Source organism: Rhinichthys klamathensis, unplaced genomic scaffold (assembly GCF_029890125.1).
Source record: "Rhinichthys klamathensis goyatoka isolate OS25496 unplaced genomic scaffold, OSU_Roscu_1.1 h1tg000760l_1, whole genome shotgun sequence".
Classification (NCBI taxonomy): Eukaryota; Metazoa; Chordata; class Actinopteri; order Cypriniformes; family Leuciscidae; genus Rhinichthys; species Rhinichthys klamathensis.
In genome coordinates, this window is record NW_026607164.1 from 445,265 (window position 1) to 461,480 (window position 16,216).

The 16,216-nt window shown below is 39.0% G+C and overlaps 2 non-coding genes across 2 annotated transcripts; both read left to right on the top strand.

Annotated features, from left to right (window-relative positions):
* The first annotated feature begins 4,318 nt into the window (after positions 1-4,318).
* LOC130077595 (U1 spliceosomal RNA) lies at positions 4,319-4,482 on the top strand. The gene has a single exon (XR_008805798.1). It is a non-coding gene; the product is annotated as a U1 spliceosomal RNA (small nuclear RNA).
* A 4,395-nt stretch (positions 4,483-8,877) lies between these two features.
* On the top strand, positions 8,878-9,041 carry LOC130077597 (U1 spliceosomal RNA). The gene has a single exon (XR_008805799.1). It is a non-coding gene; the product is annotated as a U1 spliceosomal RNA (small nuclear RNA).
* The last annotated feature ends 7,175 nt before the right edge of the window (positions 9,042-16,216 follow it).

Here is a 16,216-nt window from a genome sequence, read left to right on the forward strand (position 1 = left end):
GGTGTTAATGACTTTTTTTTCATGTGTTTATCATTCCAGGCTATATAATTAATTTATTATCCTCTTTATATTTGTAATTATGAGCCACTTAACTTGTATACTTAAATATACTAATGCTATTATTTTAAACTAACTTAGCATAGGCCTACCTAAAATACACTTGTTGATCCCGGTTCAGTTTATTATTGTACGGTATCTCGCATACAGGGAGAGAAAATAGTTTAAAATGTGGTGCTACCCGTTAATGCTTCCAGCTGAGTGCTCACTTAAATTCAGCTCACTCACAGGTCATCATTTTGAGTCATTTAATGATCATTTTTGGGACAATACCAGCAACACTCGTGAAGTGGAGAGATCAAAATAGTCATAAAATGGAGCTGAAAAGAAATGGCTCTTTATTTTGCCAACGCGTTTCGCGCACAGGCCTTCATAGGTGCTAAAAGATTACAGTTGCACAAAAGGTCATTTAAATACAAATAAGGGCAAAATAAAAACTTACGGATAACCAATGAAAAAGTCTGGTGGTGTCACATAACATGTCATGTGAGTGATCGCATATCAGGCCAATAAAGCATCTGTTTTTATGGTAAATTTGTAATCAACATGTTCAAAAACATGTATTTATGTGTTTTAATATGAATGTACAAATATAGTTTTTTTTTTAAAACTCTTTAAACGAACTCCTGTGTTCAGTGATAAATGACGTTCCTTAAATGACGAGATGTTTCTCTGATAAACTTTTGCAAGGGCGTTGTATTACATTTTTTTGGGATTACATGTGATAAAGCTTGTAATATTTTATCATTTTTTATAGATGGGATGGTCATAACTTTTAATATTTTTGGTATATTGGCAGTTAATGCAATTGCCACATTTAGGTTTTATGCTGTGACAGTCTTGGTTAAAGACTTCTTTGGGCAACAGGCTCTAACTTGTTTGTGCCTGATATTTCTGGCTCTTTTGTAAACAATAGTGGAGGATCTTTAAATTTATATTTTAAAGACTGATCATCCTGCAGAATATGCCATTATTTTTTCCCCACCTTATTTATATTGAAAGTTTTTGGTGCATATGTTGTACCCTACAAGACCTGACCTTGATGATATCTTCTTAATTTCATTGAAATGTAGACAATCCTCACGACTTCTAGCTTGTACCTTTTGTTCTGCTTGCTAGAGCCACTTTTCGTTATTTCTCTTTAAAATTTAATATAATTTGATGTTTTTTGTCTCATATTCATCACTATCCTCACAAATACATTTTATTCTTGTGTGCTGACTTATTGGTAAACTTCTTTTTAAAGAAACTGTCTGAAAACTGTTGTCATGTTACAGTATATTTCTATCTGTTGGTTTTGTGTATATAAAGATTACGTTTTTTTTATTTATTGTTTTATGTATATTCAGGAAATTAATTTCTTCCATGTTAAAAGTAAAAAAAAAATTAAACCCAAACAATTCGTGAAGAATGGTAACCAAAGTAAAAACACTTCGATGTATCTTTTCCACAAAATGATATGGGATTATTATTTAGGTTATTTTTGTGGTTAAAAAAATAAATATTCTAAATATAGCTGCAAGCAGCCATTACCGGGGCCAAGCGCAAGAAGCGGCATCAGATGCCCTCATGGGTGGGAGTGGCAGACCAATTGCAGCAAGGAGCAATTAAAGACATTTTAAGATAATTTTGGGCAAATGGCTAAAAAATCATATATACAGTAACTTTTAAGATGATTTAATGGATTATCACTTTCGACCAATAGGTGGCGCAGTTACGAAATCGATGTGATGTGGTCAGAGTGAGGTGACAATGACACATACAAAGTTTGGTGTCAAAATGTGAAGGCATTGCAGAGATAAAGACTTAATAGTCATTTTGGCAGCATGCCTCAACTTTGCTGCTGCGGTATACGAAAACGGTTGCCTCTATCGTCACGAAATCCATAACTTTTAGTCGGCACGGTATGGAGATGACACGATTCGATTTTGGTGAAAATCGGACGAATGGTCTAGGAGAAGTTCGAAAAAGAAGGTTTTGAAAGTAAATAAAGATGGCGGACAGGAAGTTCGTCCAAATACGTCAAACTTGGTATCTATGTTCTCGGCATGACCCAAGGAATCTATTAAGACCAGTGTCATTACAATAAGCACATTTTAAAAAAAGTTATTAGCATTTTTGGAAATGTAATTTTAACTTTTGACCAACAGGTGGCGCTGTCTTGAAATCTTTTGAGTACCTTCAAGGCAAGGTGCTGGTAACAAATTCTGAGTTTCGTAATGTTACAGCAATGTGTTCATTAAGTATAGCATTTCACATCACAAAACTGCATTGAAATCAATGGGATTTTCATGTTTTGTTCTATTATAGCGCCACCAAGAGGCAAAATCCCACAATTTTTTTCATGTGTTCTCAGAGTGAGCCTCTACATCTGTGTGTCAATTTTGGTGAAGATATCTCGATTAACTTCAGAGTTATAGACATTTATGTGAAAAAACACGTAAAAAATGACCGCTACGTGACTTTGATTGAATTTTACGACCCCTTACTATCAATATTTTGGCATTTGGGCATTGGCGTATAGCTATCGACCTATGTTTTCAATTTTCTGACGGTGGTTTCGTCTCGATCGGACTAACGGTTTCGAAGATATCGGCAAATGTTTTTTAAGCGCTAAATCACAACGCTACACAAACCGTAAGTCGAAACCTAGCATATTTGGTATCTCTGGACTCGGCAACGATTCAGGACCTCAACGAGATGACTCCCGTGAAAATAAGTCAACCACAGCCAGAGTTATAAGCATTTGAAAAATAAATTTTACCACTAGGTGGCGCTGTTTCGAAACTTCTCAGGCTCCTTCAGGGCATCGTACTGATGACCCATACCGAGTTTCGTAACAATTCGTTCATGCGTTCAAAAAATACAGCATTTTAGCACATAATTCAAAATGGCCGACAGCCAAAATGGCCGATCTGGGAAAATTGGATATCAGTCGACTCGGCATGATGCCCTGAATCTAAAGAGACCACTTTTATGATTTTTGGACAAACCGTTCAGAAGTTATGAGCGAAAATAGCCGTTTTTCATATCTCCGGACCAGTAGGTGGCGCTGCGCCGAAACGCAGCATGTAGCCTCAGGTCATGCTTGTGATGACATGTACCAAGTTTGGTCTGAATACGATTAAGCGTTGCGGAGATACAGCCTTACGTCTGTTTTTGCAAGCGCTACGTAAAATTAATTTGCGCGTTTATCGAAAACTGTTAAGCGAATCAACTTGAATTCCATAACTTTTTGTCGGCACTGCCTGGGGATGATCTGGTGCAATTTTGGTGAGAATCAGACAAACCGTCTAGGACGAGTTCGCAAAAGTAGGGTTTTTAAACAATTCAAAATGGCGGCCATATTTTTATGACGGAAAATGACGTCATAGGGTGGGATCAGGAATCAGAGGAAAAAAGAATTTTGTTGATAGGCCTTACAGTTCAAAAGTTATTAGCATAATGATTTTGAAATTTTGGACAGGTGGTGGCGCTAGAGGCAATGAGTTAGAGACACCAAAATTGGTGCAATTACTGGTGGGACTGTCCTCTATCAGAATGTCAAACCGGAACAACTTTCCCGGATACGGTTCTATGGGCTGCCATAGACGCCCAGTCGGAAGAAGAAGAAGAAGAAGAAGAAGAAGAATAAGAACCGGAACAGATACAATAGGTGCCTCCGCACCTTCGGTGCTTGGCCCCTAATAATCTCACAAAAAGGCAAGCAAAACTGGGTGCCATTTTCTCCTCCTGATATTCTCCAATCAAGTTTGCTCCTAATAATTCATAACAATGTTAGACTGAGCTCTAACCTATTTTAGGTTTGTCTTGTGTCGAATTAGAAACCTTACTGTTACTGGAGTAATGTTTTATTAGTGTTTCTCTACTTCAATTTAAGTACAGGGTTTGTGTACACCGTGAATAAACATTTCAAAATTCATTTCTCTTGCCATTGCGGGATGTAGGCTAATGTTGTATTGTCTCAACTCCGAACGCATTTCCTATGTATGCCTATGAAAGACGGCCGAGCCAATCAGAGTAAGTATGGGGTGGAGTGACACGTGTAGCTCCGCCCCCTTCTTCGGGCTGCATCCAGGTCCTTCTCAAAATAGCTCCCCGGAGACGTTGCAAATATGGCTGCTGAGTAAACAGACTTTTCTTGAAAGGCGCTTTGGAAACGTGATCGATTGCTTTGAATTAAATGGACGTAGTAACGCCTCACCGTGGTTGAGAATGATGTTGCCTTCAGTAACTGCTCGAGAGGGAACGTGTACAACTCATACTTACCTGGCAGGGGAGACACCATGATCATGAAGGTGGTTCACCCAGGGCGAGGCTCAGCCATTGCACTCCGGTTGTGCTGACCCCTGCGAATTCCCCAAATGTGGGAATCTCGACTGCATAATTTCTGGTAGTGGGGGACTGCGTTCGCGCTCTCCCCTGATATACTGTGTTAAAGGAAGATTGGACATTTATACCGAGTGTGAAATGTGAATTTGTTGCATATTGTAAGTGCAGTGTTGCACAGTTTCACGTACTTTCAAATTATCTTACACCCAGCTTAGTACATTTTTAAGAGTGCATTGTGTTTGAAACCATACATATTAATAAACATTTTTTGGTGCTGCCCTTGCATGGTGTTTTTTGTAGGAGAACATTTTCTGTCCACCTTTGCATGTTTGTCTTTGTTTTTTCTATGACCATACATCTATCACTGAGATAGGGTTGGCAACTTGACAAAAGAAAATAAGGGATATATATATATATATATATAGGGACAATGGGAGTATATCACTCGCACATGTAACTAGATTTTCATGCTAGGCCTTTAGTCATTGGCTAATAAAATGTTATATTTTACTCTCCAGTGTTTGAGATAAAGGCTAAGTTTAAGTTTAGCACAGATATATTTTGACTTGCCTGCCTCCACTCTTGAACACTGACGGAGTGTCTCTCTCCATCTATATAGCACACTTTTGCAATTGATCTCAGGGGATGCACAGCGTATTTGACGCACATTAAACTAGTGTGAAGTAAACTAGTTCGTAGTATAACAGTAAACTGTAGTGTAACAGTAGTGTGTAGTGTAACAGTAAACTAGTGTGAAGTGTAACAGTAGTTTGTAGTGTAATAGTAAACTGTAGTGTGTAGTGTAACAGTAAACTGTAGTGTGTAGTGTAATAGTAAACTGTAGTGTGTAGTGTAACAGTAAACTAGTGTGAAGTAAACTAGTTTGTAGTGTAACAGTAAACTGTAGTGTGTAGTGTAACAGTAAACTGTAGTGTGTAGTGTAACAGTAAACTGTAGTGTGTAGTGTAACAGTAAACTGTAGTGTGTAGTGTAACAGTAAACTAGTGTGAAGTAAACTGTAGTGTGTAGTGTAACAGTAAACTGTAGTGTGTAGTGTGTAACAGTAAACTGTGGTGTGTAGTGTAACAGTAAACTGTAGTGTGTAGTGTAACAGTAAACTAGTGTGTAGTGTAACAGTAAACTGTAGTGTGTAGTGTAACAGTAAACTAGTGTAAGTGTGTCGTGTAACAGTAAACAGTTACACTACATACTAGTTTACTGTTACACTACACAATACAGTTTACTGTTACACCTCACACTAGTTTACTGTTACACTACAAACTAGTTTAGTTACACTACAGTTTACTGTTACACTACTACAGTTTACTGCTACACTACATAGTAAACTGTAGTGTATAACAGTAAACTAGTATGTAGTATAGCACTAAGCTGTAGTAGTGTAATAGCAATACTGCTGAGAGTATAACGCCGGTTTCACACTGCACGCGTTAGCAGAGCGTAAGCGGCGCAGGAGCAGTGCGTACGGTGAGCGGAAGCAGGACACGCGCGTTTTGCTTTCATACTGGCAGCGTTTGACGCGCGCGGCGTGTTTACAGACAAAGTACTCTATAATGGGTAAGTTGGCATTGCTTTATTTCGTTTTCAAATACATTTAAGAGAAAAGACTTGTCAAGAAGCTTATTTCATTAATTAATAGGCTATATTATATAACTTTTGGTTCATATTTGTCTTTGTTGACTTTGTTTTATGTTTAAATTGATGAAGGTAATTTGATTGACTGTTTAAAACATAATAGATATCACCAATGCGCTTTTGGGTCAAACTGCTGTGTTTTTTGGCCATGATCAATGCATTGTCACTTTAATTCAGCGTAAGCCGCGCGCCAAAAATAGACAGGACGCCGAAACGATCGCGGCACTGCTGCTCCTGCTCTGCTCCTGCTACGCGCTACCGCGCGCATCTGCGTGCAGTGTGAATGCTCTAATCTGTTAACATGGGCGCCGAAAAAAATACGCGCTGCTTACGCTCTGCTAACGCGTGCAGTGTGAAACCGGCGTAAGAAGTCGCTGAGAGCGTAACGGCAGCAGACCGCGCATGCGAAGCGTGCTCTGTGGGGGCCCCGCTGGGCATTACTGGTGTAGCACATAGACTGTAAAAAAAGATGGACGACGCCCCTTCGCTCTTTTCCATTGGAGAGAACTGAAGCTGCCAGAGTCCCGATATGGCGCTGACATATTGGAACTTGAGTCTGCGCAGTAGCGTTTTCGGGACCAGTCATGCGCAGTCGTGAGCAGGAAGTAAAGCCGCGAAATCAAGGCCCCGCCCCCACTCTCGCTGAATCAATCGTAAGCACACGCCCCGCACTTTCCTTAAGTGGCCTCTGTCTGCTCCGTTCCTCTCCAATGATGTCTGCTGATTGCAGTACCTCGTTAAAATAAGGTAAAATACAACTACTAACCACATAGTCAACATTATGAAAAAAAGTCCGTTGGTGCTTCAGTTACTACTTCGCACAGAGAACCTGTCAATCACAGCTGTCAATCATGATGTCACAGCACCGTTTTTATAGCATCAAATAACTAACTAAAAACTAACTTATTTTAAAAACAAACACTTGAAATTACATCAACATGATAGAAACTACAGTAAATGACAGAAACTATCTTTAGAAAAAAGATATGTGAAGTGTAATTTAATTATTTTGTTGGTTTCACGTCCCGATGAATAACATGGGGAGGCGGGGTTTATGAGCTATACTAGGACCGGTCACCGGGGGGCGATCGAGACGTTTTGGCTTCACTTTTGAGGGCTTGTGCGGCACGCTTGGTGTAGCACCACCCCAGCGGAGTACGTCCCTGGGCTAGAGGTCCAGTGGCACCATTAACTGGCTTAATCTCTTCCATCTCAGATAGGGGTGGACTAGTACTACTTTATTTTATTTTTTATTCTAAACTGTTTTAATTATTCGTTTTGATTATTTTAATTTCTTCTATGTAAAGCACTTTGAATTGCCATTGTGTATGAAATGTGCTATATAAATAAACTTGCCTTGCCTATACACTACAGTTTACTTTTGCACTACACACTATAGTTTACTGTTACACCTCTAATTTTAACCAATTAATAATAGCCTAGTATAATTTGCTGCTTGCTTAAAAAATACACTACAAATATTTCACTTATAAGTGGCATTTTATTGCATTCAGAAATAATACTGGTAAATAAAGCAAAATTTTATGATGTAGGCAGGCATACACACATTTAAAACACTACAAACATAGCCATAGGCTTTTTATTTCCCGTAATTCCACAACAAATCCTTTACATATAACGGTATTAAGAACAGAACAAGAGTGAAAAATAGAAGTGACTATAAACAACCAAAAACAAAATATTTAAACAGATAAGAGTAGGACATCATTCAAAACTGCAAAGTGTTTACTTTTTCTTTCTGTACACTCTAGGGGTGTGACGAGACACGAGATTGGGTTCACGATACAGAGACGAATTTTTAAGAAATCCTCAATGACAGAATTCATGACTGGAAAAATAGACAGGCATTAAAAACTAAGCTCAGAAATAAATCAATGCATCGTGATTCTCTCTCCAACGATTCTGGATCGGTTCTGATAATTTCAGAATTGATCCAGAATCGTGATGCATCTATTATTATTTTTTTCTCCCACCCCTAGTATATAGTTTAAAATACTTATTTTATTTGTTGTTGATGGATGAAAGTATTGTTTCTCTGATAAAGAAAGTGTTGTCATATATGGTCCTATTTTTAAAATTGTGTCCCCAACTCTTTAGTTTCACTCAGTCTTTCGTGTCTGTAGTGAGTGGGACGCAGGTCTATTGAGTCATTATTGTCTTAAAGTGGTTAATGAAAGAAATTACTTTAGACTTGTGTGACAGTAGAGATTAGTAGAAGTAGTTTATGGTGTTGTGTATGTGTTTTAAAGTTGTTGTGAGTGATCATAGTATTTTGTATATTAAGCAAGCATTCCAAGCATAATCATCATTCTACCTTTACTAGTATATATTGTGTGGTGATGCAGCCGACTATCTCCTTTTTAATGTGAAACCGAACCGTACCGTACTATGCAGTGGAAAAGCGCCAAATGATACACTTTTGTGTGCAAAAGCAGTGGTTCACAATTATTTGATTAGTCCCCTTTGCCCCTGCTGGCAGATGCTGTAACTGCACCATTTCACATGCAAAACATGTCTCTTGTCTGATTGGTGGAGTCGAGTCAAATCTTCTCTATGATTGGTAGAGAGATCCACAGTCGAGTGTTTAGGGAATGTAGACTCTCGGCCAGTCGAAGGTCTAATTGTCAACAGTCACCCTAGACAGTACAACTGGTAAAACATGACTGATGATTTAACAAGATCCAGAGTTTAGATAATAGATTGAGGGTTTCTAATAGATCTTGATGATGAACCATGTGTAGTGAAGTGGCGTCTCACCGTGGTTGAGAATGATGTTGCCTTCAGTAACTCCTCGAGAGGGAACGTGTACAACTCATACTTACCTGGCAGGGGAGACACCATGATCATGAAGGTGGTTCACCCAGGGCGAGGCTCAGCCATTGCACTCCGGTTGTGCTGACCCCTGCGAATTCCCCAAATGTGGGAATCTCGACTGCATAATTTCTGGTAGTGGGGGACTGCGTTCGCGCTCTCCCCTGATATACTGGTACAAAAATAGAACTGAATTATAGTTACAGATTGAGTGCATCTATATCTATGGAAACAGAGCAATGCTATCAAATGCTTATTAATTTTAGTAATTGAACCATGTTCAAGTTGTATTTATAAAGCAAGTTTATGAAATCATATGCTTAAATTTAATTCGTAGTTAGTTATTCGTTGTTCGTACAGTTACATAAAATATAGTTACATTGAATATGGCTAAGTTCTGTTTTAATATTTCGAGTAAACTTTTGAAAGAATTATTACACAACAGTATTCCTGGTTGAAATTCACAATAACAAGTCTAAGTTTACTTGTGTGCATCCACAACTGGTGAAATGTTAATAACTTCTATACACTGTTTTGTCTGATACTTTTGAGGACAAAAACTATTTTTTGTACTTTTTGTGTCCCTGAGTTGTTTGGAGAAGTAAGATTAACTGTGTGTTTTCTTTTGTACAGTGTGGCTCTGGACAGGATCGCTCCGCTGTGTGAGACGCCTGTGCAGATTCAGGGAGTTTTGCTGAGACTGAGTCTGTGGATCTGGCATCATCGTGTCTGTTCTTTCAAGACCTTGTTCCTGCTGTGCTTGTAATATGTACATATTCAATCTGTGTGCAGTCAGGTGGAGGGAGATCTTTAGAGGAGATCGACGTGGTCTTCAATATGGTGGCAGATGGTATTTTAGGGCGTTTTCACACCTGAAAGTCCGCACCAAGGTCCGAACCAAAGTTCACGTTTTGATACGTTTTATACTTTCAGAAAGTTTTGGTTTTGTTTCACACTGCAATTATGCGAGCGCACTAAAGAACTTTACGTGACATACTTGCGTCCTGTCGTCATCATCTATGTGGGCTGCATCCTGACATTGATTGGTTTGTAAATGGACGTGCGTCTGACATCAGTGTGTTGTCAATTCGGTGGGTAACTTTGACAACATGAATGAACAGACGCATATCGTTGAAACCTATATTGTTATTTTTATGGCATAATTACCTGCAGCACCAACTATACACAAGGCCAGTTCAAATTCGCCAAATGAACGTCCGCGTCGTGCGAACATTTTATCGTCGCCGGCAGGAAAGGAGGAGAAGACTGCAAGTTGACTTCTTATTATGTCATCAGACCATATTTCAATTAAAAACCTCGTCTCCTCCTCTCCCCATGTGCCACCACGGCTCATTTTGCCTGCTACCTTCTGTTTTTCCGGCTATGCGGGAACCACCGGAACTTCCTGTAAAAGGTCCGAAAGTCCGAACCATACAGAAATGCTTTCACACTAGAAACGAACCAAACCTTTGTTCAGTTTGATCCGGACCGAGACTACCTCTTTTCGTCGGACCAAATTTCATCAGTGTGGTCCGGGGGAGGTTTCACACCTGTAATTTTAATTCGGACCAAACTGAAAAGTCCGAAAGTCCGGACCAAACAAGGTAGGTGTGAAAGGGCCCTTAGTCGACTAAAGGGTGATGCGTTCAACTGATTAAATCCTGGACAGTCTTGGATTTAATCAGTTGAACGCATTTAATCAGTGGTAAAGGTCAAAGATTTCGACCTTTGCCACCGAACGACGAGTCAGAACTGCGGTCCGAGCTTCACAGAGCAATTCTGCTGATCAGGTAAACCTGAGTGGGACCTTGAAGCGACAATATAGGACAAATCAACACATTTATTTCTAGGTTTAATTCATTTACAAATTAAATGAAAATACGTTTAAATAATGTCATGCTTGGAAATTATTGAATTGCCACACATAGCACTTATGACATTATTGACTTTACTATCACAGGTTTAGCATTTGTTTTATAAATTCATATATGTGCAAAACTGTAATATGCAGACCATTAAAATGACCAGTATGAATAACAGTAGCTCATTCGAGGGGTGTTTAGAGTGAAAGAAACAGCTGCACCATGAGGTTTGAACCATCATGTCCCCATAAACCCATCAAAATATACTATAAGTAAAACAGAAACTTGCAATTGGCATTACAAAATGTTGCAACATGTGCAGGGCCTCTAACTTGTTCCCAAATAAAATTAATTGCAACTGAATGCTTTTTCCAAGCGCCTCCATAGTTGAAAAGCCGCGGAAAACTACTTTTAAACAGGAAATGACAGAATATTTATGTACATATTTACAGCGGGTCTATTCGCACAAGATTAGTATTACCTGAGGTCATTTTTCCGGACCATTCTACAGAAGGTAAAAGTCGCTGAATCTTTACTGACATTGTCCGTGATGATTACTGAAATTGCACATTCGGACGGGACTAAAATCACTGAGAAGCTCTGGTAATAATTACTTTACCCCATCTCTCTATGTTAAACTAACCCAGTCCGAATAGGGCTTAACAGTATAGTACATAGGACAGTGTATAGATCATGTAGTTCATATGTACCTCACATGCTACGTTTTCAGTTCTGGAAATACTGCTAATAACTTTTTATGTGTCAACAATAGATTATTAACCTGATGACTTGGAGGCTGACTCAACTTTCGTCGAGCCCAGCGAGACCTTTGAGCTCATCAACGGCTGTCTGGACAAGCCAGAACGTCTCCTGGATGAGCATCACACATTAAAGTTGTCGGGTCCTTTGCCCTTGAGCAGCTCCAGGTCTGTTGTAGGCCAGCACCGCTCCTGCTAGAGCAGATTTGAAGACTGCATACTTGGGAGTGGCTGTCTGTGTGAATGACTGCATCAAATCGATGGATCCAGTGCAATATGTCCAAAAGCTCCACCATGCCATTGTCCACCCATGTTTCGAACAAAGTCTTCAAGATGGCCGGGCCTTGTGCACGACAACAGCCACGGTCAGTGTACAAGATCTTGGTTGCAGGTTGATTGGCCTGCTGGAATCTGTCCAATACTCCACGACACAATGGGCTTCAAACACTCCTGGTATGGTGCTGTCTGTGAATGTATTTACAGAGAAATTAATCATATAAAAACTGCTCTATTAAGAGCTTATATACAGTCAAAGCAAAAATTATTCAGACACCAGATATAATTTGACATTTATTTACTAGTGGGTGCAGGACACTATAGTTCATTTATGTGGAGGATAGCAAAATAAAGTAAACGGTGACATATTATACCCAAACATTCTTCATACAGTGGACTACCCATTAAACCTGGGACCAAAATTTATTCAGACACTTTGACCAGACCATGTTTTGCTTAAGTCTGTAGTGTAAAAAGGTCGCATTAGCAATTAAAGAAAAAACACTTAACAAAATTAAGCATTGCTTTGTATTGGTTGAACTAAATTGGTATTATATAATTGTGTACTTAATAAGTTGATTTGATTTTGCCTATTTAAGAGCTGCTGGTGGTGCTTCACCTCGGCCTCAGGAAACCTGTGGTTGGTGTTTTTTTTCTTTTTGTTTGTACAGGATGGTGAGGTTTTTGTTTGTTTAGTTATATTCGAATAGAGGGAAAGCCTAGGTAAGTAAGCTGATCCGGAAGACCCTTGTGTTTGTTATTTTTCACAGCAGTTAGGAAAATTTTAACTAGTAGTAGTTTAGATTAGTTAGCTCACCGGTCCTTAACTTCTGTATGTTTATATTTTCCTTGTTTGTTTTTGTTACTTTTTGCTGCCAATTAATTTTCTCTTTCTCTTGCCCTGGCCATTGCGATTTGTTTCGCTATTTTTCTGAACAGCTTTTTATGTATTTCCCTAATCTGGCTTGTAACTGAAATGTGGGAGTGGTGTGGGGGGGCCGGTAAGAGATGAGAGTCTCAGTTTGAGTTTTCCGGTCCCTGCCGAAGACGGAGTGACCTCATTCTGCACTGTAGGTCTTTCATCTGGACGCTCAGTCGCTGGTGCCAGAAACGCTTTGATGACGACGGAGGACAGACAAACATTGATCCGTCACATTTGTGGCTGACAAGCCCTCCTGATGAACTCCCTAACACACTTGGAGTTGATTTTCAGGATCAAAATCCCAAGTTTGCTGAGTTCAGCATCATCCACAGTCACTCTGCTGCACACGTTGGTACATTGTAGTGATCTGATGCTCCAGTGGAGACGTTTGAGCCTTTCCGCCACAACCAGGATGAAGCCACCACAGCTGTTTAATTATGCAGTCCATCAGCCGGTTCTTTCTGGAGTAATTTTCCATTACGCATACCAAGCCATGAGTACAGAAATCTTGCTCTGCTGTGGATAATAATCCTTGCTAAATTCAGTGACTGTTTACAATCAGACATTTTTGTATTTGTAAGACTGTTAAATTCACCTTCTTGGTGGAGTCGTACTTTAAGACTTTCCCAAAAGTGGACATGATCTGTGTTCGATAGTCCTCAATGTTTTCAGCTTCAGCAACGAGAAAGGCTTTCCTCAGCAGTTTTGGTGATGCTTGCAAAAATTGTTGGCACAAATTCCCTGAAAGCAGAGAAAATAGACACAGACGCAGACTTCATTATTGAATAGATACTACCTATTTATTAGATACTAGTATTTATTCCAAATGTTACTTGTAAAAAAAAAATGTACTAGTAAGATTTTTAATTGAACTCTACAGTGGCCGTTCTGACTAATCATAACATACGACGTGTAAAAAAGCAGTTGTGGCTAGTAAGATAAGAAATGTTACTAGTTACAATTAAAAAAGATACTAGTGTCTAATAAATAAGTACCTAACGAATAACTACTAGTAAATGGGTACTAGTATCGAATAAAAAGTAAATGTATACAATAAATAAGTACTAGCATCTAATGAATACTAGTAATATTTCAAAAGATACTAGTCAATATTGGAATAATTACTAGTCATAAATTAATAGATGATATCAAAACAGAATAGCTACTAGTATCTATTAATTTGCAGATAACCTCAAACTCATAAGGAACTAGTAAGAAAATATTAAGAGATATCTTCTTTCAAACAGGTCATTACATAAACATGAGTATACTCTCAACCATCCGATCAGAGTTCATATGGTAATGCAGGCTAAACTAAGACTATATAATAGAAGTTAGCATGAACGCAAGGAAAGATATATGTTTAATATGACATTTATTGTTTTGAATGTACAGTAGGATATAATAAAGACTTAACTGCCAATAATAAAATCCAAACAGTTAAAGTCCCTGTAAAGGCAATTTCAAAAAAAAAATCTAAACACATTATAAATGTTAGAAATGTATTGATTAAACATATTACAAAGACTGTGAACTGTGAAGTACTGAATTGTGGAGTTAGACCGTTAAACAGTTTTTCACCATTGCTATTTTCCGGATTTTCTGGGCGGGGCTAAAACAGGGCTCGATGACGCACTGGAGCCCTTGAGCTCCTGGACACGCCCCTACTTGATGACGCACTAAAGCCGCTGAGGCTGGCCGCTCCTAACAATATTATAGAGCACATTCACATCAGTTTGCCGCTCATTCGCGAGTTACTGTCAGTACTATTATTAGTAGCAGCCTACAGATTGCTAGCTAGCTATGCCTTTGTCACGGAAATGCGTAACGTTACTACCTGGATGCGATCACCGGATCACGTACAAAACAGATCGGTGTCCTTATTTACATTTCCGAAAAACGATTACATCAAGAAGAAGTGGATTAATTTTGTGAAGAGCCACCTTGATGGAGAGCTGAGGATCACCGCCAAAACCCACCTCTGTAAGTGATTATTTTACACGGGATAGTTTTATAAACTTTCATCAGAGACAACTGGGATTCACTGATAATCCGCTGTTACTGGTGAATGGGGCCGAACCGACTATCTCCCGCCTCGGCCTTCATCCTCCAGTCGCGCCGACAACTGGTGCCATCGTCGGCAGTGCGTGCCCACCATGCGAGCATCCATTTCGGCTGTAGAGTTGAGTGTGGCGACGGCAGCTTACCCGCGAGTGGGCGTGGCTTCAGTGCAGCCAGCGGACACGCCCCCAGCGTTTGAGAGCAGAGAATACTGCTCATTTTTTCAAGATTTTGATAGCTTATTTTATGTACTTGCTGGCTTTTTTTATCATTCAAATTTGGCTGGGTGACTAATAACACATTTTTCTGTGGTGTGACAAACTCAGAACACATACTTAATTTTGACTTTACAGGGACTTTAAGTTGATCCAAAAAAAGGTTCATGCCCATCTCTCTTTGATATGTTGTTGATTCATTAATATTCACCATATTATTTGCATACTGATTATTTAAATAGTAGGCTACTAGTTTCTATTAAAGGGGTGGTTGATTATGATTTCACTTTTCTAACTGTAGTTAGTGTGTAATGTTGCTGTTTTAGCATAAACAACATCTGCAAAGTTACAACACTCAAAGTTCAAAGCAAAGGGAGATATTTGCTTTTAAAGAAATCTTTTTTTAAGGACTACAACAAACGGCTGAGTGACATCACTAACCCTAAGATTTACATAAACCCCGCCCCCGGGAACACGCAGTCCATGTTGAGTAGAGGAAGAGCTGTTGTAGTAGAGCACATTTGTGAGTCAGCTCAAACTGTAGCATCTGTCTTTTCACCTGGAATAGAGAAAGTCACTCTATGTGCATCTCACAACAGTTCCTATACAAGCGATTTATAGATTATCATGACAGAATATCTTGAACACACTCTTGAAGCTCCGCCCCCTGTGTCGGGAGCAGCAGCTCATTTACATTTAAAGGGCCAGACACAAAATGGTACGTTTTTGCTAACCCTCAAAAAGTGACAACTTTGACATGCTATATAAAAATATCTGTGGGGTATTTTGAGCTAAAACTCCACATACACACTCTGGGGACATCCGAGATTTATTTTACTTCTTGTGAAAAGGGCATTATACCACCCCTTTAAGGTAAGGATATCTTTGATCTAAAATGTAGTAACTAAAAAATAAGCACAAGTAGCTAATGAATAAGTACTAGTACTTAATGGAATAGATACTAGTATCTAAAAAAATAAGTACTAGCATGAAAATATATTTTGGTAGGTTTTAAGGATTAAATGTTAAAATGGCTTGCCATACAAGATTCGCTATGCGCCACAGGCAGCCAGTTGCTCTGTATATGTCTATGGTATTGCTGTCGAAGAGCCTGTGAAGTGGATTTACTTATAGATTAGAGTTAACGAAAGTTTTCATGAGCATTATAATGTTTGAAGCGGATCTCGTAACAAATGATGCCAGTTGAACGGGAAGATTTTAAAACAGTTCATTCATAACCCTAGCCTG